The sequence below is a fragment of the Apteryx mantelli genome, chromosome 3, assembly GCF_036417845.1.
Source record: "Apteryx mantelli isolate bAptMan1 chromosome 3, bAptMan1.hap1, whole genome shotgun sequence".
Taxonomy (NCBI): Eukaryota; Metazoa; Chordata; class Aves; order Apterygiformes; family Apterygidae; genus Apteryx; species Apteryx mantelli.
In genome coordinates this window covers 111,145,008-111,169,371 of record NC_089980.1, presented here as the reverse complement: position 1 = coordinate 111,169,371, position 24,364 = coordinate 111,145,008, and the positions used below count along the sequence as shown (strand labels likewise).

Sequence of the window (24,364 nt, the reverse complement as noted above, 5' to 3'; positions counted from 1 at the left end):
AAATCTATGGGCTTCTATTTGCAGGATACCAGAAATTCTATCAGGAAAAAATATTCATTTCTGTTCTCTGTACTTTCTAATAGGCAATTAATTCTCATTATGTTAGCATTCAAGAATTGCAGGTCTTAATGTTGTGATAATCCAAATTAGGCTTAAATGCTATATCTAAAGAAGAGGTTTGCATCTTCCATGTGGTAGTTTGACTCTGATCATCGGTTTTGGCTTTGACAGTCTATTATATGCTTCTAAAGGACAAAATGATGTTATTGAGTATTTGTAATGTGATGTATGTTTTGCCTCTCTGAGGTTCTGTGATACTACTCTAAGCAGTCACGTAGACACCTTTTTGGAAGGAGTTATCCCTGCGTAAAATTGATTTGGTGATGAAGGCCTGCCCTGGCTTCTGCAAGGGGCTCTGAAGCTGTTCAGCTTTATGGGGCGAGCTTGTGCTAATGCTACTTTTCATGGGGCTCCAAAGCACTGAGTGGTTTAGGCGTTGGCCCAGGCTCGTGCTGCTGCCTAACTATGTATTACAGAATGGTTCTGGCCGAGATTCTAAAAAAAAGAAGAATATGATGAGAATGAATTTGTGTTGATACAGTAGTTTGAGAGAATAGTAAATATTTCATAGTACTTTTTAGAATGCTTTATATTGACACTGGCACAAATTCATTTTGATCAGTCAAATAGCTTACCTGTCACTAAATGAAACAGTTGTGTGTTCTGTTTCATCCTTTAAAAATAAAACAAGTTTGACATCTCTAGTATGAGTTTAGTCCTTGCAACCCAATAATTGGGGAAGGTAGTACTATCAAGCCTTCTTGACAATTGCAAATGCAACTGAAGAAGTTAATTTTATGTGCAGAATCAATACTGCAAGGACCTTTTTTCCATATTCTCTGACCATTTGATAGTAAATAATTTTCTTTGTGCCATTAATAACTAAGCTGTAGAAAACAAACATTTTCTGCGGTTCATGTAAGTTGTAATATTAGCTTTAGAATTGTTTTATAACTTAGAGCAAACTTATTCAAATTGCATTATATTTTACTTGTGGGGTTTTGCTGAGTTTACATTGATCTGCAAACATCTCTACAGTATTGCTATGCAGTAATTTGGTTATTTCTGTAATAGTAACACAGAGAACTTAAGTTGCAAATATTATTATGAGTATTGGATCTCTCTTCCTGAGGAGAGTTGCTTTAATTTTTGTTTCTTGAAGTCAGAAGATTCTCCAGTGAACATTTGGATTAGTATTGCAGATCCAGAACTGCAGATCAGTATCAGAGTTGTGTTAAACTGCATATTGCACAAAGAAGGATTGCCTCAAGAAAAATCTGAAGCAGAACAAAAAGGGGAAGGGGGCAGAAGAAGCTGCGGGATCGTTGGTTGGGACTCACCTTTATGAGCAGTGTCCTTAAAATAATTGAGAGATTGACTTAATGTTTAGCAGTTCCCTAACTTGTATGGACCAGTATTTGTATGGAACAACAGTTTGCCTCCAGAATCACCACCTTATGTGATTAATTGAAATGGATGTGGAGACAGACCACATGTCCCACCTGCTGAAAGTGTTTTAGTTTTCGAACATGAGCTTCCATGTAATGTGTCATTCCCAGAATTAACGTTGTTGCTGAAGATGCATGGAGGTTTTTTGAACTACTTTTCTTGTAGTATCATTTAGTACTTAGTATCTGGTATAGATATTCTTCCTGTGTGATTTAATAGAATGCTTTATATAGAGATTAAGGTTTTAGATTGATCATGTAAAAGTGCTGTTTTTCATCGTTAAAAGAACATAGTAGTCTTTACTAAACCTGTTAGTTTTGTTTTCGATTTCTGCGATTTTAGGTATTCTAGGATTAAATGCTAGAGGAAAGGAGATTGAGCACAACGGTTTTGAGCAAACATAGTTATATTAGCTTCCTTGTATTATAGGCTCCTCCTTTGAAACAATTTTTTTGATAAATTCCAGAGATGGGTATGATAGACTATGTAAAACTCGATTATGATTGGGATGCCCTCATTCATGTCAGGTGTTTGTATAACCTAGATTGAATCATTAATTGTTGTTCTTATCCTAATGAGTGTTACAGTTTGGAGAAGTTTGGTCTTAAAATTATAGTGCTCATTAAACATTACATTTTTAGGCTATAAGCAAATGCTTGAGAATGTATGTATTCCTGTGTAACATTGGCGCTTTTATTGTGGGATTGAAGAGTTTGCTTTTCAAAGACTTAATTATCTTTGGTAGCATAACCTAGCTTTGAATTCATAGTCTGGTAGTTTTTCAGTAGAGCTCTTATACTTGTTTTTAAATCCCTGCCCCAAATCTTGGAGCTATCAGTTCAAGTAGTAACTTAGCTGGGTTTTGTATTATAACTTCACTGTAAAATTTTGTGTTGTGAAATTTTTTTTGTCAGAACTTGACATCATATGGTATCATACCTTCTGCAAATGAAACTAATTAAAATTAGCTGAAAATAACAGAGGAAGTGTCTGGTACTGTAAGAAATCAAAATTCTAATTTTAGTTTGTATAATCTTGATGGTACTTGTTTATTCTTCTTGATTTGGTAAGAATACACTTTTTTAACCTTGCAGTATAACCTTGATAATCTGATCAAATATACACTAACCATATGATTGGATTTTGAGGGCTTAGCACAAAAGGAAGATTTCACTCATCTTTTCTAATTTTCATATCTCTTTGGTTTATTTCTTCCCCTATTTGGTATGTAATCTTCAAAAATTTTAGAAATATTCATCAAATAAGTTTTATTTTAGTTTTACTAATGTTTGTAATGATTTGTCTATTAAAATTAAATATTAGTAAAATATGCGGGTTTGGTTGATTTTTATGCTATATGTTCCAAGAACCCATTAATTTCAGAAAGGTATCAGTGTATGTAGCACCATCCGCAAAATGTTTTCTTCCTAGAACACCTACGTTTTCAGTTGGTGAAGGCGAAGTCTTTATGTAGTGGCATTAATGGTGAGAAAGTATGATTAATGAGGGTCTTGTCACTTGAAATTCATTTCAGGTGTTGTGTTCCCAGTGTTAACTTAAAGTAATTCACCGTAACATAAATGAATGATTTTTATAATATGCACATACAAGGTTAGTAAGGTAATAACTTTGGCACTGCAGTGTAAAATATGATTACAATGACTTTGTCCTCTGAATCTCTCATGGCGAAGTCTGCTGTGAGTTTTGCAGCGCAACGGCTGGTTTCCGTTGCTAAGTATTATCTTGTTGTAAGGTCATTGTCTAAGGTACAGTTCTGTTGAATAAAATGGTGGTATTTTGAGTGGGAGAAACAAAATCAAGGGGATTGATTTTTGTGTGCGTGTCAGAAAACTCGAGTCTCGTTGGACTTACTCTTTGTAGATTAACTTTTTGCAGTGGCTTCTTAATTGTCCCATTATTGATTATTTCCTGAAATCCATCATACAGTATCTTATTTCTTCTACTAATCGAAGTACATGTGTTTTTTAGCAACTGCCTAGATTGCTAGCATAAAGTAATTTTGAATAATATTAGGAGGCTAGATGAAATTAGACTTCACACAGTAGTATTTTTGTCTTTCCATTTCTTCTATCTGCTACTTGAATCTCCTATTAATTATAGGATTTTGGTAAGTACTAAATGTGCCTTTGCAGTCTAAACCATTGCTTCACTCTTTGCATGGTCCTAATGTGATTCACTTGGAAATACTGTTGTCTTCAAATTAAGTTAGGTGTTTCATGATGTTAAAACTAACAAAGATAGATATACAGGAGTTAAATTGTGTGGGATTGCTTAGCTTTTGAGATGTTGCTAGTATTTCAGAAAAAGTATACTGAAATAAAATATATTAGCAGGAAGTATAACTTATTTATATTTTCCTGTTGTCATAGATCACCTGGAAGTGCCTCAATTAATATAGTACCTGTTTAATGTCACATGACAGCAATTTATTAGCCCGCTGGTAACAGTAATCCGGAGAGCGATGTACTGTGGACGGTAGAAATGAATATATGGCCTGTGAGGCTAATAAGAAAACAGAAGTGACAGAAGTGTGCGTTTCAGGGTGACTCTTTATTAGGGATTTGAGTTTTCTTCTGATTGTTCTTTTTATGGCCTTCTGTGACCCACAGAGAGCTGCTAAGTGGAAACTGTACTGTCTGTGTGGAGCTGGTTTACACCAGAGTTAATGACAGAATATCTTGTCAACTGTGTCTTGGCTTTTCTTGGAAAAAACTAATCAATCGACTTTCCAGAAGGGAGCTGGTGAGTGATCTAGCCTGCATGTCCTGTGTGCTGCCAACAGAGCAGGACACTGGAGTGGCACAGGGAGGCAGCTATACTGTCTGCGAAGACATACCTAGTACCTTTCTCCGCCTTCCAGTGGCTCACTGAGGAATGAGACCAAGCTGAGAGTGCATTTGTTTCCTGGCAAGACTTGATTTATCTGGAATGTAATGCCAGCTGAATCTCTTCTGCAGCAATGGGGTTTGAATTTCCACCACTCTCTGTATTATTACAGGCTCATTACTGAGATCTGAATTTCAAATGCTTTCTAGTTTTGCCTAGAGTGTTGTGTCTTCCCCCCCCAAGAGCCACAGTTTAGCTACCACTGTGATTTACAGTAAATCATAAACTTCCCTGGAAACAAGTATATTGAATCTTTACCTACAACTTTGCAGAATTAATTTTTGCAGCTAATTCTGACTAATAAGTCTTAGGCATGCTTTGTCTAGCCAATACTTCTGGCTGATGTAGTTGATAGGCTGCTTTTGGAGCAGAACAGTTTATTCACTGGGATTAATAAATGGGGTTATTGAAAAGCAACGTTGTTGCCTGACTACAACAACATTTGAGCAAACATAGTCAAATCCTGACTTTGATTTATTATAACACTCCTGAAACATGTGCCGCTTTTTTGTCTTAACTTTCAAATAGTTTGACTTAAACTTTTACTTTCCAAGTATTTATGCTAATTTTGCCACTCCTGTAGAACATACATAATACTCTTATTCTTGCTTCCCTTTTTGTGTAGTTGCTCATTTTACAAAATGAAACAAATTGAAATTTCTTGTATTTGAAGGCTCTGTGGAGTATTTGCCCTTGCCCAATTCTTAAAATTGGAGTTTTTCCTGCTCCAGCTCATCATCCTCTCTGGCTAATCTCAATACTAGTTTCATTTTCTGTTGATAGAAATGTTCTTTCTGTATCTTTTCATTGTGCTTTAGAGTACCTGCCTTGAATTTGCTTTTTAAAGTGATTTTTTTTTCTTGCTTTGCTCCATACTGAAAGCTATTTCAGAAGTAAGGGAAGGAGGAATTTTTTGGAAACTTTGCGCTGTAATCCTCAGAGCTCCTTTACAACAGAAGAAAACACAAATAGTAAAGGAATATACGCGCCTCCATTCATCATTGTGATTTTTCATTATCTCTGTTGTTTGTAATCCTTGTTTTTTGGATCCTTAGGTAGACGTTAAATTCTAGGTGGCATTTTGCACACCTTTTTGTAAATCTGTTCCTCAAAAATCCAAAATGTTGCACATTCTTCATAAAGAATAAATTTTTTAATAGCATACCAAATATAGATGCTTGGGTATGTAGGACTTGCTGTTGTGGGCAGTCGCAGTGAAATGAGTAAATCTTTTGCATGGTTGAAAGCAACATACACAGCAGTGAGTGTTACATTAACAAGATGGTGGTTTTACATTACAAGAAAGAACTGGAGTCATGCAAGCTACCAAAGTTACTTTGCAAATGATTTTGAGACCTAAATTAGCAGTATTATCTTAAGTTTTGGTTACAGTTTGGTTTTATTTATGTGAAGTAAAATGTGCTGGGCAGTTTGAGTTAAAAGCAAAGGTGGCAGCAAATGTGGAATGCAGAAGAATAAGGAGAGGACATGTTTTAAGATGTTTAATGTTAGCTTGTGGAGCGGGCAAAAAGAAATAGGTTGAATCTCTAAAAATAACATTGTCCAATTACATGAGTCTTTTGCATACGTTTCTCCTTGAAATATGGAGAGTGGCTGTTTTCCAGAGTAAAGTTTATGAAGTTCTAAGCCAATGAATGTAAGTTGCTTATGTGATGTTAACATGTTTTTGCCATTCCTACTAATGATAAAGGTCATCTCACCCTGAAAGGGAAAGGACTAAATACTAAATTCTTTTCCATTTGAAAGAAGAATGGGAAGGGACTGCCAGTCAGGTCAAAGTCAGACATAAAGTAAATTGAACAACTGATTGTCATATCAGATGACATTTGGTTAATTAAAGTGTAGAAGCTTTCCAACGTTTGTAGCACATCTTTAAGCAGCAAGTGTAAGAATAGAATTGAAGTGTGCACAGGTCTTCTCAGCAATGCCTATGCTAGGACTTGTTTAAAGGAAATTCTGCTATAAGACTACTTGAAAAGAAACATTAATTGTACTGATTCCACAATTCAAGTATTTTGAACTCTTAAAAACTGTAACAATATGCTTTTCTAACTAAATTTTTATGTTAAAACTGTTTTAAATGTAGATGAAGTGAATATTTTTAGAGATGCTTGTCACTGTCAGTATTGCTCTAACTGACTCTGGCCTGTCTCACTGTATGCCTTTCCACTTTACTGCCATTTCCCCCAGGGAAGTTCATCTGTTAATATATTATCTTCTGCAAATAATTGCTAATCTGCATATTTATCCTAGAGAGGAAGTGGACATCTTTATAGCTCTTGTAAATGAAGAGAGATTATTTGCCAAAATAATTTGTGCTGGTAATAGAAAAGTAGGGTGCATTTTATAGGGGCAGTATACTTGAGCAGAGTTTCCCAATAAAGAGGCAAAGCTTGCTTCTTTGTTTTAAAATATGCATAAAGCTATAGATATACAAAATTAAACCAGAGTCTCTGCTCTAAGAATGTTTGTTTCAAAAAATAGAGTTTGAGAGAGCTATATAAAAGGTCCCACCTGTGTCTTACTGGCAGTCTGTACATGCTGTCACTGAAATCACTGGAATGCTGTCTTTCTGAAATATTAGAAACATTATATTTGCAGTCTAATTAAATCAAGTTAGGATGGTGAAACTTGGCTGTAGCAGTATTGGGCCTGTTGGGCTATTCTCTCTGGCCTGTTGCCTTTCCAGCTTTGCGACTTGAGAATGGCTCATCAGGTGTGATTGAATGCTTCCTGCTGCAGCTTCCTCCAGGATCTGCCTTGTACATTGGGGCACAAGGAAGGAAAGTGTGAGTTAAACCAGTGTCTGACTGCAATAGTAATAACACCAGAAAGTATCTGGCAGTAACTCCATTTTTTTATGGTAATCTGTCCTGTGTAGCAGACAGCAGCTGCAAGCTTTTGCTCTGTCAATTGAGGATTCCCTAAAGTGCTAGAATCACTACTTACTGAAGAATTAACAGGACAAAAAGCTTTCTCCTTGGTGTACCAGGCATTAGGAAGCCTGACCTATGTTATGCTGCCTTCAGGGCACACTGGTTGTAATCCTTTTGCAATTCTGGCTTATGAAGAAGCAGATCCTTATTCAAATGACTACTTGTCTCCATGAAGGCACCAGCTGCCTCTGCCTTGGCCTACACTCTGCTACCAGGTTACTAGTTTGTCATCACTTTCTTGCCCACTAGTGGCCTGCAACATATCTGCCTGAGGAAGGTACTACTTTATTCCTGAATATCTGGAATGCAGAGATATATTTTAAAGTTGGGTAGTCAGTGTTTTCCACTCAGTTGATTTTAGCTGTTACCTTGTTAAGTTTCTCTTGGGTACCTGCCAAACAGATTCTGAAAGTGTGTTTTTTTTGTTGTTAGACCTCCTGGTGGATTATCTCAGGTTGTTTTGCAGTTCATTGTAGAACTAAATCCCAAGTTAAGGACCTACAGGGAAATACTGATCCACTGTTGTGAGTCTCCTCTATCTAGGGAGCATATTTTCTAGTTGCTTTTTCATTCCTTATTGCAAAGTCCAGCATTGCATTTTCATGAGAAATGTACTATATTATATCTGCATATCCAATTATTTCATGATCTTTTCACTTTAGCCTGAAGAAAGGGATGAATCAAAAGTTTGGTGTATAAACATTACTGAGTTGGCTTTACTCAAAATAGGCCTCCATGTTGCACTTCTGTAGGCCTGCCCTGCTCTGTCAGTGTTTTAAGCCTGGCTATGCTTGCAACCACTGCAGCTCTGAATAGGTGACTGTAGCTTCATGTAGATCTCTTTGATGTTGCCATGAACTGAAACTGCTTTGTCTGAAATGGCTTACTTTCCTCTTGTGGTATGTAACGGGGGAGAATGTAATCTCCGCACTAGTAGGCATGTCTGTATTGCCTTACCTGGGCTGTTTTTCATTATTTCTGGGATCTTCTGTTACTGTTTTTCAGTTGTTGAATTTTAATTTCTGACCGTTCCACTGAGGATGGGGCCTTAATTATATGAGAGTGGGAGAGGAGAGTTTTTTTCACAGACCCCTTATGGGTTATGTTCATTTGGTAGGGTGTGATGTGTGTGTGTGTATACATATATGTATGTGTCTATATATATCTAAATGTGAACAGAAAAGTTTCAGAATTTAGTGCTTCTTGTCATCTTGTTGCTCTCTGTGTACAAGTAAACCATCTGGTAAACTACATAAGCATTATTCAAATCCCAAAGTCTTGCCTGTGATGGTATGACCAACTTGCTGACCTCCCACTGAACTTGCTCCATTTGATCAACATCTTGTACTGGGGGCACCAAAACTGGATACAGTATTCTAGATGTTGTCTAACGACTGCCAAGTAAAGGGCCCTTCCCTTGATCTACTGACTGAGCTTCTGTTGAGCATACTGTCCACCAGGATCTCCAGGTCCTTTTCAGCAGAGCTGTTTCCCCGTCAGTCTGTACCAGTGCAGAAATTTATTCTATCACAGCTACAGGATTTTGCATTTGTCCTTGATGAATTTCATAATTTCTTGTCAGCCTACTCCTCTAACGCATTTGGGAGCTGTGTTCCTGAGTGTATCCTCAACCTGATGTTTGCAAACTCGAAGTTTTGTCTCCTCTAGGTTATTGGTAAAGATATTGAACAGGACAAATCTTAGGATAAATAGACCCTTAAAGATCTAAGCCCACTTGTAACTGGCCTCCATGTAGAGTACAAAACATTAATCACTAACTACCCTTGGAGACTGCTGATCCAACCAGCTTTTCACTCATCTAGTAGACTACAAAATTGCAACTTAGATACAAGGATGCTGTGGGACACTGCTAAAAACCTTGCTAAAGTAAAGATAGACGACATCCACTGCTTTCCACTCATACACAGATGTTCTCATTTTCTCACAGAAGGCAGTCTGGTTAGTCAAAAATGACTTATCTTTAGTAAATCCATGCTGGCTATTCTTGATTGCCTTCTCCATTGTATGCCCAGAAGTGTGTTCTGAGAGGAATCGCTCTGTGATTTTCCCAGGGACTGAAGTAAGGCTGACCAGCCTGTTCCTCAATCATCTGTGGTGTTCTTTCAGTAGATGGATGCAACATTTGCCTTCCTCTATCAGGGGCCTCTCCCAATCTCCATGAACTTCTAACAGTGATAGAGAGCAGCCTTGTTACTGACAGCTGACATTACTGTAGCTAATATTAGTCAACTATCTCGGCATCCTCAGGTACATCCCATCAAGTTTCATGGACTCTTGGAATAATTTCCACAGACATAAAAGCCTGGAAAACCTTGTCAGTAAAGACTGAGGCAGAAAATGTGAAGGGTGGAATTGATCTGTAACTTGCATTTGTATTAAATAATTGTGTCTAAATTGTAACAATGGTCTTTAAAATTAAAATGCTTGAGATCTAATTTATCTCTGTTTAATTTTGGAAATTTGAAAAGGAAATGTATAATCTTCCTTTTTGTTTACTGTGTCCTGTCACTTACCAAACAAATTATGCAGTTTTAGGATTTCTTGGAAATAGGGTAGCAATTATACTTTTTTCATTGCCTGCATGATTGGACTCATTATCAAAAGTTTTCTATGTTTGTCAAGATTCAAAACAGAAAATGAAGAACATGGAAATTGTAAAAAAACAATGGAAAATGTGGAAATTGTAAAACATTTTAAAGTAATTGTCAGTTTTAAAGTTAACTTTAAAAACTTGAGATGCACCATTTAGAATAAATAAATTTATTTGGCTTTGTAAAGTGAGTTCTGTGAAAGCTTAATTTTCTGTGTTGTGTCTGAATTCAAGGGACCTCTTACTTTTAGAACAAATATAAAAATACACACTAAAAACAACCTCATGTATTGACCTTCTCTCCAGGTCCCTGCAGTAGCTCCACAACCTATCTCCAGCAGTCTAATCGGGCATTTTGCCTGATAAGTGTGGAGTTCGGAGCAACTTCATTGGTTTCCTATTTTCCAAGCTGGCTGTGGCTGTAGGCTGTGCTGGCTGTGTGAGCTCTGCTTAGCACAGAGTTAATGGGGTGAGGTGCAGGAGAGGGTTCTGGCTTGTTACTGCATCTAGGCTTCCTTGCACTCAAATTGCTCATGGCTTGTATTTGTCTTATGCTTCCTGCCTAGCACGTGATGCTTACATGATGCTTACATGATGCTTGTCCCGATTTGGGCTGAGAGGTTATAGCTGCACCTTCTGGCTTTGGCCTTCAGAGGGCACTGCAGGAGTGCTTAAAGTAATGTGAACATTTGTGCATGAAGTGTAGCCTTTCTGTATGGCAATGGTATTCTGTTAGGGGGGAGATGAAGACATGGGATTGAATTCTTAATTCTAAAGAAAAATGTGTTGTATTTGGTCCAGTACAGAATGACTGAGGTAATTTTGAGTCAGTTTAAGTAAATGACTTTGAGTTTATTCTTTTGGTATATACCAAATGCATGTGAACATTTCAATTAAATGCCATTAATTTTTAGTCGTGTGATTAATTTTTCTGTGTCTGTCAATATATGTAAAAGTTAAGAAATGTTCAACATTCAGAAATTTGGAAGATGCTTTAGCAGCAGCCTCATGAATCCTCTTGCCTGTGCCATTCACAGTTCTTATCTGGCTTTTATCTATTTGTGATGTAACTCATTCTGTTTTCTAATCCTGCCTAGCAGATATTACCTTGTACATTTGAAGTTTTCAGTGTCTGAGGTGCAGGTAACACTGTTTTTATCCAGTTGATGGTATGACTACTTACATTAGTGTTCTAGTCATGAGACTCATTCCATAAGGTTTAGCGTCAACTAAATCAAATATATGTCCACAAATGAGCAATTCTGTTTTTCTCTCATTTTTTGTCTAGGATGCTTAACATTGTTTTTTTTTATTTTTATTTATTTATTTTATCAACAATATCTGTTCTTGTTTGTTCTCCTTAGCGGCTTGGTTAATTTTTTTCATAGTGTCATCGCTTTTTACTAAATGGGCATTTCTTGTTCCTTTTTTAATCCTCTACACTATAAGCCTTATCTTTGTAAGATCAGCAAGCCTTTCTCTCAGATCAGTTTTTTCAGCTGATACTAATCCTATCCAAAGGGCATTCTTTTTTTATGCATAAAATGGGAAATTGTTATTAACTAGCTACTCATCCATTTTGGAAACTTTAGCCTTTCTTTCTTGGCTTTTGGGATTTCTTAGGTTGTTACTTGGGCATTTTCCTTCAGCATCCTTACAAGGCTTTTATAAATCTTCTATAATCTGAGATATTCTGTGATACAAAATCATTACTGCTGATGTATCATCATCACAGGATGATGATAGTCATTCTGTGTTACAGCTTTCTTCTTGGCCTTGACACTGTTGTATTCTTCACACCTAACCTAAAACTAGCTAGGATTTTAACCAGTTTTCTTCAAATGGTTGATTTCTTTGTGTGTGTACTTTGTTTTCCTACAAACGTAGCTTATTGGTTCTCTGCAGGTACTGTTTAATCAGTTGGATATTGAGAGATGTACTGCTTTTGTTGTTGAATGAAGAGCTCAGACTTTTCATGCTCTGGAGTCACAATGATACTGTTTACAATCTCAGATTTTTACTCTGCCAGCACAGCTATGAAATTACATATCAGGTTTCCTGTAGAGATGTAAGGCTGCTTCAGGTTTTAGCTATTATCACAAGGTTGTGTCTGAAACTTTCAAGGAGAGTGTTTAACATTGTACTTCCAGTTCTGAGCTGTTCCCTTTTTTTTTTTTTCTTTCCCCTCTCCTCTCCTGCAGGGGCCCCCCACCCCCACTGACCTGAAGTCCATGGTCCCCTATCTTGACTTGTAATGAGGGGGGTGGGAGGGGGCCTTAAGAATATAGTTTGCAAAAGCTCTGCAGTTCTAACTATGTTGTACTGAACTGTTCTGTCAACTGGGGAGAGTTATTAAAGCTTGGGATAGTTTCTGTATTTTCATTGACAAGATTCTTATTGAAATGGACAAATAATGTTCCTTATCTGTATCTCTCAAGACTAGATGTTCTCTAGAGATGCTTTACTATCTCTCACATTAATTCTGGTTTTGGTATTTTGATGGAGCAGGTACCCTTTATGCCCAGTGCAAATCCATACGTGTTTTTTCAGAACCAGTGACTGGCAGGTTTCCATGGATCTTTCTGCTGCTTGCTGATCAGCTACATGTTTCATGGCTGAAGTCTGGAGAGAGACCTTTTACGATTTTATCTTTTAATGTAGAACAGAGCAAACTTGTCAAGAAGCTTAACCGTCACGGGTCAGTTCAAGTCAGAAATTCAGCCATGCCAGTGGCAGCATTAAGTCTCATCACTTGTACACTTTCTAGTTGATACCTTTTTCATTTCTACTAACCTCAAGTGTCCTTAATATCCTAAATGACTTCATTTCTGTGTTCAAAAATAGTTCACTATTAAAGCCAGTCTGTTAATATATTTCTATATTTAATATGGGTGCATATTGACACTCAACTATATGGTTCAGTATTCAATATGATTGCATACTGATATGATCATTGTTCATTGCTCTGATACCTGGACACACATACGAGAATTTTGCAGATCATTGCTGCAGTCACAATGTTTGATGTGCTGCATTTTTCAATAAGCCATCTGTTGTTCCATATGCTTTATCAACTTCTCTTGACCTGCTAGTGAAACCAGGATGTTTGGGGGGAGGGCGGTAGGGAGGAAGGGGAATAGTAGGGTTTGCAATCACCTTACTAAGGCAGCTTACAAATAAAGTGTTAATAACAGAATCTTATTTCCTGGAGACTTGTGTCCTATTTGAATTCTGTTTACTGTCAGGTCTGTCTTAGGATCTGTGTTTTGTGTCCCATACCTGGCAACAAATCTAATTCTGCAGCAAGCAAAAAAACTCAAAACAAAACAAGCCCAAAATTCTGTGTTACAGAAGTCTACGCTTCAAAACAAAACAAAAAACTTTTTTAATTTCCATCTTTTTTTAAAGAAGCTATGTTTCTTACTCTGTAGAACCACAGCCTTAAATAGGTATGCTTAGGCAATAACTGTGCAGCTTACTGCAGAGTTAACAGAATTAGCTAATATGGAGATAAGGTAATACAGCCACATCAGTGTTATGTCATGCTGTGCCTGATGACTCTGAGAAGTGGAAGAAAGTCATAAGAGATGCAGTTCCATGCTAATGTGGTGATTTTATCCTTAGGATTTCTGGTAGTATCTCTAGTGAATGCTGGACTTGTTTAGTTCTCAAGGAGGCAACTATATTTTAAACACGGTTCTAGATATTATGGTTTTACTGCATGGGACTTGAATATAGTGCAAGCATAATTCAGATTTGCTTTTAATCCAACTCAGATCCACTTGATTTAAATAGCAATATAAATTTGGTCTGTCTTGCCCATCAGGAGTGGGTTGAAAATGTGTTACTGCTGATGTTCTAGCTAGTAAACCCCTAAAGAAGTAGAGGCTCGGGTTACAGAATTCATCATTTTGGAATGTGCTTCTTACCTGCTGCTTCAGTTGTCTGCTCTTGTGACAAGATAAAATAATATAACAGCCCTGAAAGATACATGGCACTCTGCTTTTTTTTTTTTTTGGCATCATTTGCCTGTAAGCAGCACTTTTTGTGTAGTTCAATTTTGTTGTTTTCCTCCTGTAATGAACATTTCTCCTGCAGTTTGTGAGGGTCAGTCTTACAGTCATAAATGTAATAAGAGAAGTACTACTTCTTCAGTAGTAGATATCTAATGTTATCACTAAAATATTGCGAGATATTATGGTTAGTGTTTAAAGTAGACTTTGCTTTGTTTTTCAGTTAGCCATTCTTGTTTATAAGCCATGCTTGTGAAGTTTGAGTCAGAGAACAGCACTGATATGTACTGCATTAAATTGAAAATATAATCAACTTTGTTAAGATGAAATTACGCAGCATTAGATTAGAATGCCCCATACAGGTTCAAATAACATGATATCTGCAGATGCTTTGAGCACTTGAAAAGGATTTGATTTCTCATGCCCATTGCTGACCTGAAACTGAAGGTCTTTATCCAGAAAGGCAGTGTCAGGTATACATACTTAACTGTATATTACTAAAAAGATAAATTTTCTTTAGCTGCAAAACAAAAGGGAATGTCTCTGGCATATGAAGTCAATCTAAACCAATCCTAGAACTGCATCGTGCAAGTTAATGAAAAGGTGTTCTAAGTTTTACAAGCTAGTCCTATAAAAATAATTTCTGTTTAAAAAAAAAAAATTAATTGCAGTTTTTTGTATACCTTACAATAAACTTAAATGCTTGTAGTTACTAACCAAAGTAGTACTATAAATTAATATATTATAAATTTGTACATAGGGGCATTGTCTTTTATCCTTTAAAACTTGAATTGAGAGAAAATGTTAATTTAGGATAAAGAAACAGACCTCCCAGTATAATCACTGAATAGACTATTAAGATAAAGCTGAAGATAAGTATCACTGCAGTAGTCAAACTGTCATTGTGGAGGAGACTAATTTTGTGTTTGAATGGTGAAGTTCTGTATACGTCATTCCTAAACAGGACTTACCTCACTAAAGAACTAGGTGAATGCTGAGACAGTTTAAACTTCTGCTAGTTTACTCTGCCTTTTAAATTGAGCTGGATTTTTTTATTGAAAGCAGATACGAGAATTCCTTGATTCTTATTTCTGAGCATTTGCTAATATATGAAAACTAAACAGACTATTTTAAACAACTTTGATATTTTAATTAAAAATAACCCTGAGGTGTTTTGCCTGATCACTTGCTAGTTCTTTGAAATAAAACATCTGAGTTACCCAACTGTGTTGTATGAAGAATACCTTCTTTCTTATTTTGAATAAGCAATCTTAGTACCACTTCACACCCCTTAGTTCTTGTCTTGGAAGATAAAGTAAACAGTTCTGCCTTACTCACTTTGTCCGTGATACTCCTTGTTAATAATTGTTTCCAAATATACAACCCTGAATATGAAATAAGGATTTTTTTTAAACTATGCATGTGAGTAGAAGAATTCTGTAATATCTCCTCAATATACGGGCTAATAATTTTTATTGCTGCATGGGTGAAACTGTGTTGATTTTCTATAACTATAGGGGTGTTTTAAAGGAGGATTTGAAGGTGTATTTACCCAACATTTTTATTTGCTGAGGCAAAAAAGAAGAGCTCTTTGAGGAGGAGGAAGAAAAAAGGAAAGAGAAAAAAAGTGACAGATGACCTGGAAGTAGTTGCAGTGTTGTAGGTAAAGTGATAACTGTCTCTGCTTATGTTGTCCTCCTTTTTGTACTTTGTAGTATTGTGATATGCTGTGTATGCACCCTAGTTTCTGAATTACCTTTTTAAATATGAATGAACCTGCATTCTGTTGACCAGAAATTTAACTTCTAGTTCTTGTACTTTGTAGTCTTTAGACTTGACTGATTAGTTTGTATAACTTTATCTTGTCACTAGTCCAGGTGAATAGCAATTGCTGTTGGAGGGTTGCTATTTATGACCCACTCACACGTTCTGTGCAGAATACAGACTCGCACCAAACAAAGCTTCTGCCCCTCTGGTCCAGCTGTGACCGGCACCATGGACTTGGGGAACAGGACACTCCAGCTGATCGAAGGGTCCAAGGCCTGGCTGACGGCCTGGTTTCCATGAATAGGGTGGTTCCCCTTTGGGCTTAGCTTTTTGCAGTGTTGGATGTTGTGGATGTGTCCCCTCCTTCCATCCCAGGCTATTATTCTTCACTATTTATTGTTTCTAATTTAAATGCTTGGCATAAGCTGTCACTGGCCTGGTTGGTCATGCTAATCTCTTTGACTTTCTTTTTATCTAAATCCCACTCTCTCTTTTTACCTGGGTTGCTATCATCTTCTGGCTTTGATTCAAATGTGTTGTAAGGATATAAAGCTGTTAAGAGTTCATCCATGCTTCCTTGTCTTTGTCCTGTGCATACCTAAACTGTTAGAGCAGGGCAGATGTAGTCCAGAGCTTTTGGGCAAGCCTTCTGCTTAACAGTTTTCTATGCTTTCCTTGTTTCCCCAGTGCATATTTGAATCATCTAATGAGTTAGAGCTGGGCATATGTAGTCAAGGTCTCATTCTCTGAGCGATACTTCCAGGCAAGCTTCAATCCTTGACAATATACAGCTGTTTTCATCTGTCACTGGTGAAATGCATTAGGTGCATAAAGTTTGAAATAAAGAAATTGAGAAGTTATTGTTTTGTTGTATGTTCCCTTCCATTTTGACTTATTGAGCTGACCTTAAAGAGCAGAGATAATCTTTTAGACAAATAATTTCCCATTAATCCTTGCTTCCTAAAACAGTGTTGTATATGGCATGTGGGGTGACTGTGATTACTTTGGCATTTTATCAGACCTGTTTTCCATTTTCTCCTAATCTTTTCAATTGCCTCCTGCACAACTGTTTGAAAACAGTTTTATCTTCTCAACCTCAGTAACCTTATTGTCCTTGTCCCAGATAATTTTTCTCCTTCTTGAATATTTTGTATGGTTAAGTCTTGATGAGGTCACAAATTAGTGTGAAAGAACTAGTTTTCATATGCAAAATTGAGAGTGGAGGTTTTCCACATGACTCTTAACCATTGAAGAAAATGTTATAAAAGTGAAATTTAAAGTTTAAGAACAATGCAATTATGATTATTGTGAGTGCTTTAGGGGGTGTGCTTAGGACTTGTCATCAGTGTATTCCAAATTTTTTATACATATACATGTATATATATGTTTGTATTTGACAGGTCTTTGGAAAAAATCACTCAACACACCCAAACACAATTTAGTAAAGTTCACTTGAGAGCTTTTCTGATGTTGAAGTAGTATGCTAAACCTGCTTTTTAATACTTGTTCTAAAAAGAAAGGTGATGTCTAGTTCTGATGATGCTTCATTGTGGGAGCTGATGTGTTTAGAGCTTTTTCTGCTCTTTAAAAGAGACTACTGCCAGTTAAATCTTACGGATACATGATTTAAAAAAGGAAAGAGCTTTAGTAAGGTGACTTCTTAGAAGTGGTTATTTATTATTGCTAATGATAATCTACTTTGAAAAGGACTGATTTCATATTTGGATCTAGTCACTTCCAGCTTTTATTTGCATATAGGCATTATTTTGGATACCATATTCTGCAATTGGCTTTGCTAAACTATCTAGAAAGTAGCTCTTTATATCCTTCAAGTAAGTAGTCTTCCTCTTCAAAGATTTTTTTTTTTCTCATGAGAGCCTGCTGCAAGTAGTTGTATACATGTGGGAAGTGTTCTTTCTTTAATCTGACATAAACTGTTAACGTTTCTGAATTTTCTTAAAAGCCTCTCTCCCTCTTTCTCTCTTTTTAGATTTGTCTGCTTTGTGATCTTCTGTCTGCCCCAGCTCCTGAGTTGTGAGCAGCTTAGAACCTTTAGCAATTACTTCCCCTTTGCAATTACTCTGCTGCCCTGGTGAAACAGGTTTGATGCTAGCAGTTGGAGTTCCTTGGCTGATGTAAACACTTGAGATAGTACAGCCTTTATTCCTCTGCCCCAACGGTGGGGATCTGCTGTAACTCAGGAGGAACCAAGTTTCTGCTGTCTGTTGCCATCAAACACTTTGCCAACACCCCTTGTCTGTTTTTATGGTTCCCACTATTGCAGCTTGCAGTCTGAAGAACGCTAGACTAACACAAAGGATATAGAATCATAGGTTTTGGCTTACGATATGTTGACTTTGTTTTAGAAAGTGGATGCTGGTGCTGTTCAATAACTAATGTTTGTGGAGTAGGTTCTTTATAAAACTATGGTCTTTTTAGCATCCCCCCCATTTGAGGACATTACTGTAGTTTCTCTTCTGAAGTGCAATGGTAATTCCTCATTTGGCACTTTGGGTGTTCTTATTTTTCGCATTCAGATATCTTCAAGCAGTCTCTCCTTGTATCCTGTATGTTCTTGGTTTCTGGACTTGATAGTCTTTTTACAGCCCTCATAATGCAGTTGTTATGTGCATGTATTCCTTCAGGGGCTAACTTTCTCATTAGTTCTCTCTCAGTAAGTCAGATATGTTAGATAATAAGAGCTGTTTTCAGACTTTCTTCCAAACGGCCAATAGTCGCAAAATATACAGGCTGTTGAGAATCATGATCCTGCAGTTTATAGTGCGCTCTAGTTTGCTAGTGTCCTGTTTTTGAAATTTGTCCTTGAAAAGTAATAGGAACAACTCAGGTGATAGTTAATTATTCTGTATTTGTCTGCCTGTCTTTTCAATTACACTGTCATCTGAGCAGGAAGTTATTTTCCTGTGATTTTTTTCTGTTTGATACTCTGAAGTTTAATAAACTTAGAACTCTGAAGTTTTTCTTATGGTCAAGCTATCATAACACATTTACCTTGAGTCTCTGGTGTTCTGAATTCCCAAGAAACATGTCAGGACTTAGTGTGTTTCGGATCCTTATCTCTTTCAAATGTGAGATTGACTAAGAGGGTCGAAAGTTAATAATTATAACATTAAAAAATGAGCATAAATGGGCTCGCTCTAGCCTTATTTTTTGTAGGAAAAATAAGCAAAATAGTTTTCATGGTATTTACTTGCTTTTGACCTTCTTAACCCATGTTGGTTGAGAATTGACTTCCTCTGAGAGGCTGTATTAGTTATTGTCTTGAGGGAGAATGGAAACTGAAGATCTGATGTTGTGATGATATTAACTTTGTCATCTGCTTTTCATAGTACTCATATTAGGAAAGGGCTGAATCACTTTCATACTCTAGTTAAGGAATGAATTGACAGCTTGTATATAAAATTTTCTTGAGGGAGATCATTTTGGGGTAGTTCTCTGTACAGTTGCCCCTCTTTCCTGAAGGGTCTTTGGCTTTCAGGTTCAGGGTGCTTTCTGTTAAATGTATATTTGAATCTAGTAGGAGGTTTAGCAAGAAGAGTGTGTGTGATAGATGAGAATTTCATGTTGGACGCCTGAAATAGTTGATGTTCATCCTTGTCCTTCGCTAAATCCTTACCTAGACAAAACTGAGGATTAGATAGAAAAGTAACAGGAAGAGGTGTGCTTCTAATAGATTATATCTGTAAAGCATGAGTAATATTTCAATATTGTTATGGGACGTTAAAAAAAAAAAAAAAAAAAAGACCATGAAATCTGGTTCTCTCCCCTGCCCCGCAAAAGTCAAATCAGGTTTATATATAGATATGGAAACGTGACAGAAAATAAACATTACCAAATAAGTCTTGGATTTGCTTCAACACAGTGTTTTGGCTTTTATAAATTCATACTTGTACTTTTAAACTACTTTCCTCAGCTAAGCTGTAACATTATTTAGGATTTTGCTGGTTTAAATCTGGCAGCATGGATGGTCATGATAGACTGAAACAGTTAATTATTTGCAGGCCTATTACAAAATTAATTGGTAGTCTTATTTCATTTTAAGAAGACATAATTTTCTCCCTTTTTTGTGTTCTCAATATAAACTATGATGACATGGAAAGTAGACATAGATTTTTCCTTAGTAATAATGGGGGAGGGGAGAACAGAAAAAGTGGAGGAAAAAATTAACAAGATAAAAAGATGCTAAAAATATATTTCTGTAATTATATACACATACGTACTGACAAAACTAGTGAGAATTGTCAGTTTGTAGAGTTTATTATTCCATCTCTCTTCTATGCCAAATATCTTCAAGAAAGACAGCTTCTTGGTGGGATACAAAAATTTATTCATTAGTATGCGCCATGCTTTACATATCATTACAATACTGCTGCATGCAGCACTAATTTAAACAGGTCAGGCCCTTAATTCAAGAGAAATGCACTTTAGTTAAGGGATCAGGGAGAAGTTATTGTCCACAGCTGCTTTTCTAATGTTCAGGTCTTGCTGTACCCGTGCTCAAAGATCCATAAATCTTTGCCGAACTGGGTGGTGAAGCAGTCTCAATATGTGTCCTCATGCTCCAGGAGCTATAATTGAGGTTTTGCATCAGTCTGTACTCAGCTTGCCCAAGGGTTTCTTCTTATTATTTTTTCTCCTTTACCTCATGTATAAACATTCATCTTTCTCTTAATAATTTCTCTCTTAATAATAATGTGATCATTATTAATGCTCACATCATAAGTAATGTGACTTCTCTTTTTCTGTTGTTACTGGTTAACATCAAGGAGGAAAATGCATCTAAATTGCTGCATATGGAAAATGTACTTTTTTAAGGATATGTGGAATGTAAGGCTATGTGGTTAACAGCTATTCAGCATAAGAGACTAGGACAAAAGACAAAAGTAATAAATTGAACACAAATCCTGGAAAACAGGAGATAATGGAGAAGCTGGCTGACAGTTTTAGTCTTTGTTCATTGATCAATGGGCTACTGAAGGAATAGCTCAAAGCCTTGAGGAGAAACAAGATCATCATAGGTCTCATGGGCAAGAGCAAACTTATGGGATATAGAAGGGGGCTTTGTGGGAGTGTAAAAGTTGTTACGGAATGGTTAGAGAAAGAGGCAGAGACGGATCAAGGTTAGGGAGGAACAAGCATGGAAAAATAAAGAGGGAGGGGACTTGTCACAAAAAGCTGCTGGTCATTGCACTTGTTTGACCAAGCCCTGCACCTGATCACGGTAACAATAATTTAGTAAGAAATTCTATCTTATTAAACACTATCCCTAATTATTTTCCTGGTTGAAAGTCCTCTTTGCCAGGCTAGCAAACTTCAAGCCAGCGTAGCTGGTGATTAGGTTAAGAGGTCTGGGAGCCGGAGACCAGGGGTCTGAGGGCAGCATGCTGGAGAGACCAGAGGGGTCCAGGCCAGCTTCTGGAGAGAGCTGGGGCTCCGAGTCAGCTCCTGGGGGACATGGCTCTTGTCCAGCTACCACAGAGACCCTCTTGTGTGAAATCAGCCAGCAGGTAAGAACAGCTCTGGTGTGTGTGTGCACACGTGTGTATTAGGGATACATGGTCAGCATTGCTGGAACTAGTCTGGGGATGGCAGCAGCCTGCCTCTAGTGGACTGGGAAGGAGAACTCCCCAGGGGACCACCCAGATTCTGCTTCCCTTTAACAGCTTGCTGGGTATGCTTTTGCTTTGGCTTAAAAGCACCAAGGTATGGACCTTGAAAAGAAAGTCAAATGGAGGTCCCACTGCCATAGTTAAGTTCTAGGGCAACTGTGTTATGTTTTTATGAGATCCATTAGTGTTTTTTTGAAGGCTTGGTTTTCAGCTTCATGAGCTTGAGTCCTGGGGAAAAAGTTTCTTATGTTAGAGTGTTTTTATTCAGGAGTAATATATTTGTAATATTGGTAACCTCAAATAATCTAAATAAATTTAAAATTGCATGTTGGTGGTATTCCTGGTGATTTTTCTTAATGTGAGTGTCCTTTTCTTTCTTTTGGAAGAGTGTCCTATTTTGGGGAAAGAAAATATTTAAACATTAGCTCTTACTCATAGTTTGTGAAATGTCATTGCCATTGCTGACAGTCAAGAGTTGAGATTAAGTAAAATATTTGACAGTGCTGATAAGCAGACTCAGATTAATGCTGTTTTTTGAAGCATGAAATGTAAGGACCTGTCACACTTTTAGTTATTCACTACAGATAAGAATATAATCACTGATACTTGAACTTATGGGAATCTAGGGTTTAAAACTCTTGCAGGCTAGCAAGAGGGGCTCTGAAATATGTGATTTTGCTTCTGAAAAAGATCAATATTGTAAAATATGCATAATCAAGCAAAAGTATTCCAATACCTTTTTACTTCTAGAAGATAGATATTTTATAAATCTTAGCAACATAACACTAATTTCTAAGCCATACCCAGATATTGAGAGGATAAAACTCTCAAATTTAAATGCCTTCTTTTTGTTGTTTGAAAGTAAGAGGTTGGCATCGCACAGGCCATTGTAAAAAGCCTTTTCTTAGGTTTCTATTGTTGCCAAAGATCTATGAAATCAAGTGTAGAATTCTCAAGGACTGCTTAAGTTTATCTGAAGTTGTATAGTAACTTTCTCTAGGAGAAAAACAGTCAGCCTATAGAGATTTGGAGAGTTCACTAAATAGAAGAAATAATTTGCAGTATGATCCTTCTTCCTGATATGTTAATGTCATTACTATAGTGTTTAAAGACTGAATAAGAATGTGGGGAGTGTTGAGTGTGGTAAATAATCTTAATTTCATACAGCAAGTATTTTAAAGGGTTTTTTTTGTTAACTATTTTTTTTCTCTGAAACCAATCTAAGAGTAGAACATTATCTTTTTTTCTAAAAAGCACTTAATTTCATGGTTGTAATTTCTATTTAAGGATTTGGCAGTCCTATTTGTGTCTAATTGTTAATCGCTAGTAATTTTGGAAATCTCACCACGCTTCAGGTTAAAATGCAGACTCTGAGGATGCTTGGAGAATGTAAGTTCTTGTCAAGGAAACAAGAATTGTTCAGAAATATTGGTAATGGAGAGCTGTATTGCATATTGTGTATTCAGTTTTAAACAGATGCTGTTCTTCTTGGCCATCTTTGATACTTGGGCAGTTGAGATCGGAGGATTGGCTGAACTTGTCTAAACTCCTATAATTTTTGTATTAAAAGTATGACTGACAGTTTTCAGTTCTGAGACTGTTTTCAGTATGTTAATAAGTGAATCAGGTTGTTTTTTATTTCCAAACTGTAGCTATAATAAATTCTCATACTGGTGTAAACTAAAGTATCGAGAAATTCAGGACAGCTCTTGTATGGGATCCTCAACATAATCAGGTTTTGACAGTTATGGAAAACTTTGAGTGCAGTAGTAAGATGCTGTGAGATTGAGTAACTTTGATTCCCGGTAATAAAATCCTATTAAGTAAATGAAATATCTTCTCTAGTAAAAGAAATCATGGTTCTACTGTAAAACGTCGAAGCGGCAGACCTATTTATTTCCTGCAGCGCCTTCTGAATGGCATATGGCTTAGTTAATAAGGCTTATCAAGATTAATGATAACTGCGTAACACCTTTCTTTTTAACTTAAGATCTTTATGATGGTCTACTCTGAAGAACAACAGACGAAGCTACATAGTAGCAATGCTCACTAAGGAAAATGAGATTTTAATTTGAACTAACTGGTGGATGGACATGTAAATGCCAGTTTCTTCTTTTTTTTAACTGCATATAGCCTCTAGTACTGGAGAAGCTTTCCTAGAATGTTTGTAGTGTTGTTTTTAATGCAGTTTTGGTACAGTTGAACATAGCATTAGTGCTATGCTGTGCAAGAAGTTTGTGATGGAAAACATGCCATGATTTCTGAGAGTGACTTCATGAGGGTGCTTAATGGTGCAATAATTAATCTTTCATGCTTTCTAGTAATTGTTTTCTCTGTGGAATTGGCTAGTATCTTTTAATAAATTATGCAGGGATGTTAGTCTCTGTAATTTCCTTCTCATGAATGATGGGGGGGGGTGTTAAAACCTTGAGCAAGTCGCTGCCTTCCCAGTGCTCCCAGCTCTCTCCCTCTCTGTCTGAATAATGCTAAATTGTAGCAGGTTAATTAAAATGATAATTTTTACTTTTGAATTGAAGAACAGATTTCAGGTTATTGGAAGACCAGAATCAGTATTTAGTCTGTGAAAATGGGAGAAAGACAGAAAAACACAGAAGAATCTTCTCAAAAATACCCCTAGAAAAAGAAACAATTGGCATGCAACCCATGAACAATAAGCAGTATTGAAGAGATGAAGAAATATTTGCATGTCGTAGAAGCTGGTAGTAAACAAAAAGTGATTCTGCTTTCCACTTTTGTAAAGGCCAGTGTTCTAGTACTCTGATTTTGTTTTAAAAATACTAGATACCAAAATGACTGAGAACAAATCAAAATGTTAAAGTTGAGAAAAATATTGGTAAAGGGCAAGTCAGTAGTGAAATAGTTAAAGATTTTGATGAGGCTGTTGATAACTTCAGTGAAGAACCTTCAGTGAAAAAGCAGCATTGTTTAACAGAAGATTTAGATTTTGCT

The 24,364-nt window shown here is 36.6% G+C and overlaps 1 protein-coding gene across 1 annotated transcript in view; it reads left to right on the top strand.

The window, feature by feature from the left end:
* PRIM2 (DNA primase subunit 2) overlaps positions 1–24,364 on the top strand; it is a 107,082-nt gene that overhangs the window by 20,591 nt on the left and 62,127 nt on the right. The window lies entirely within an intron of this gene.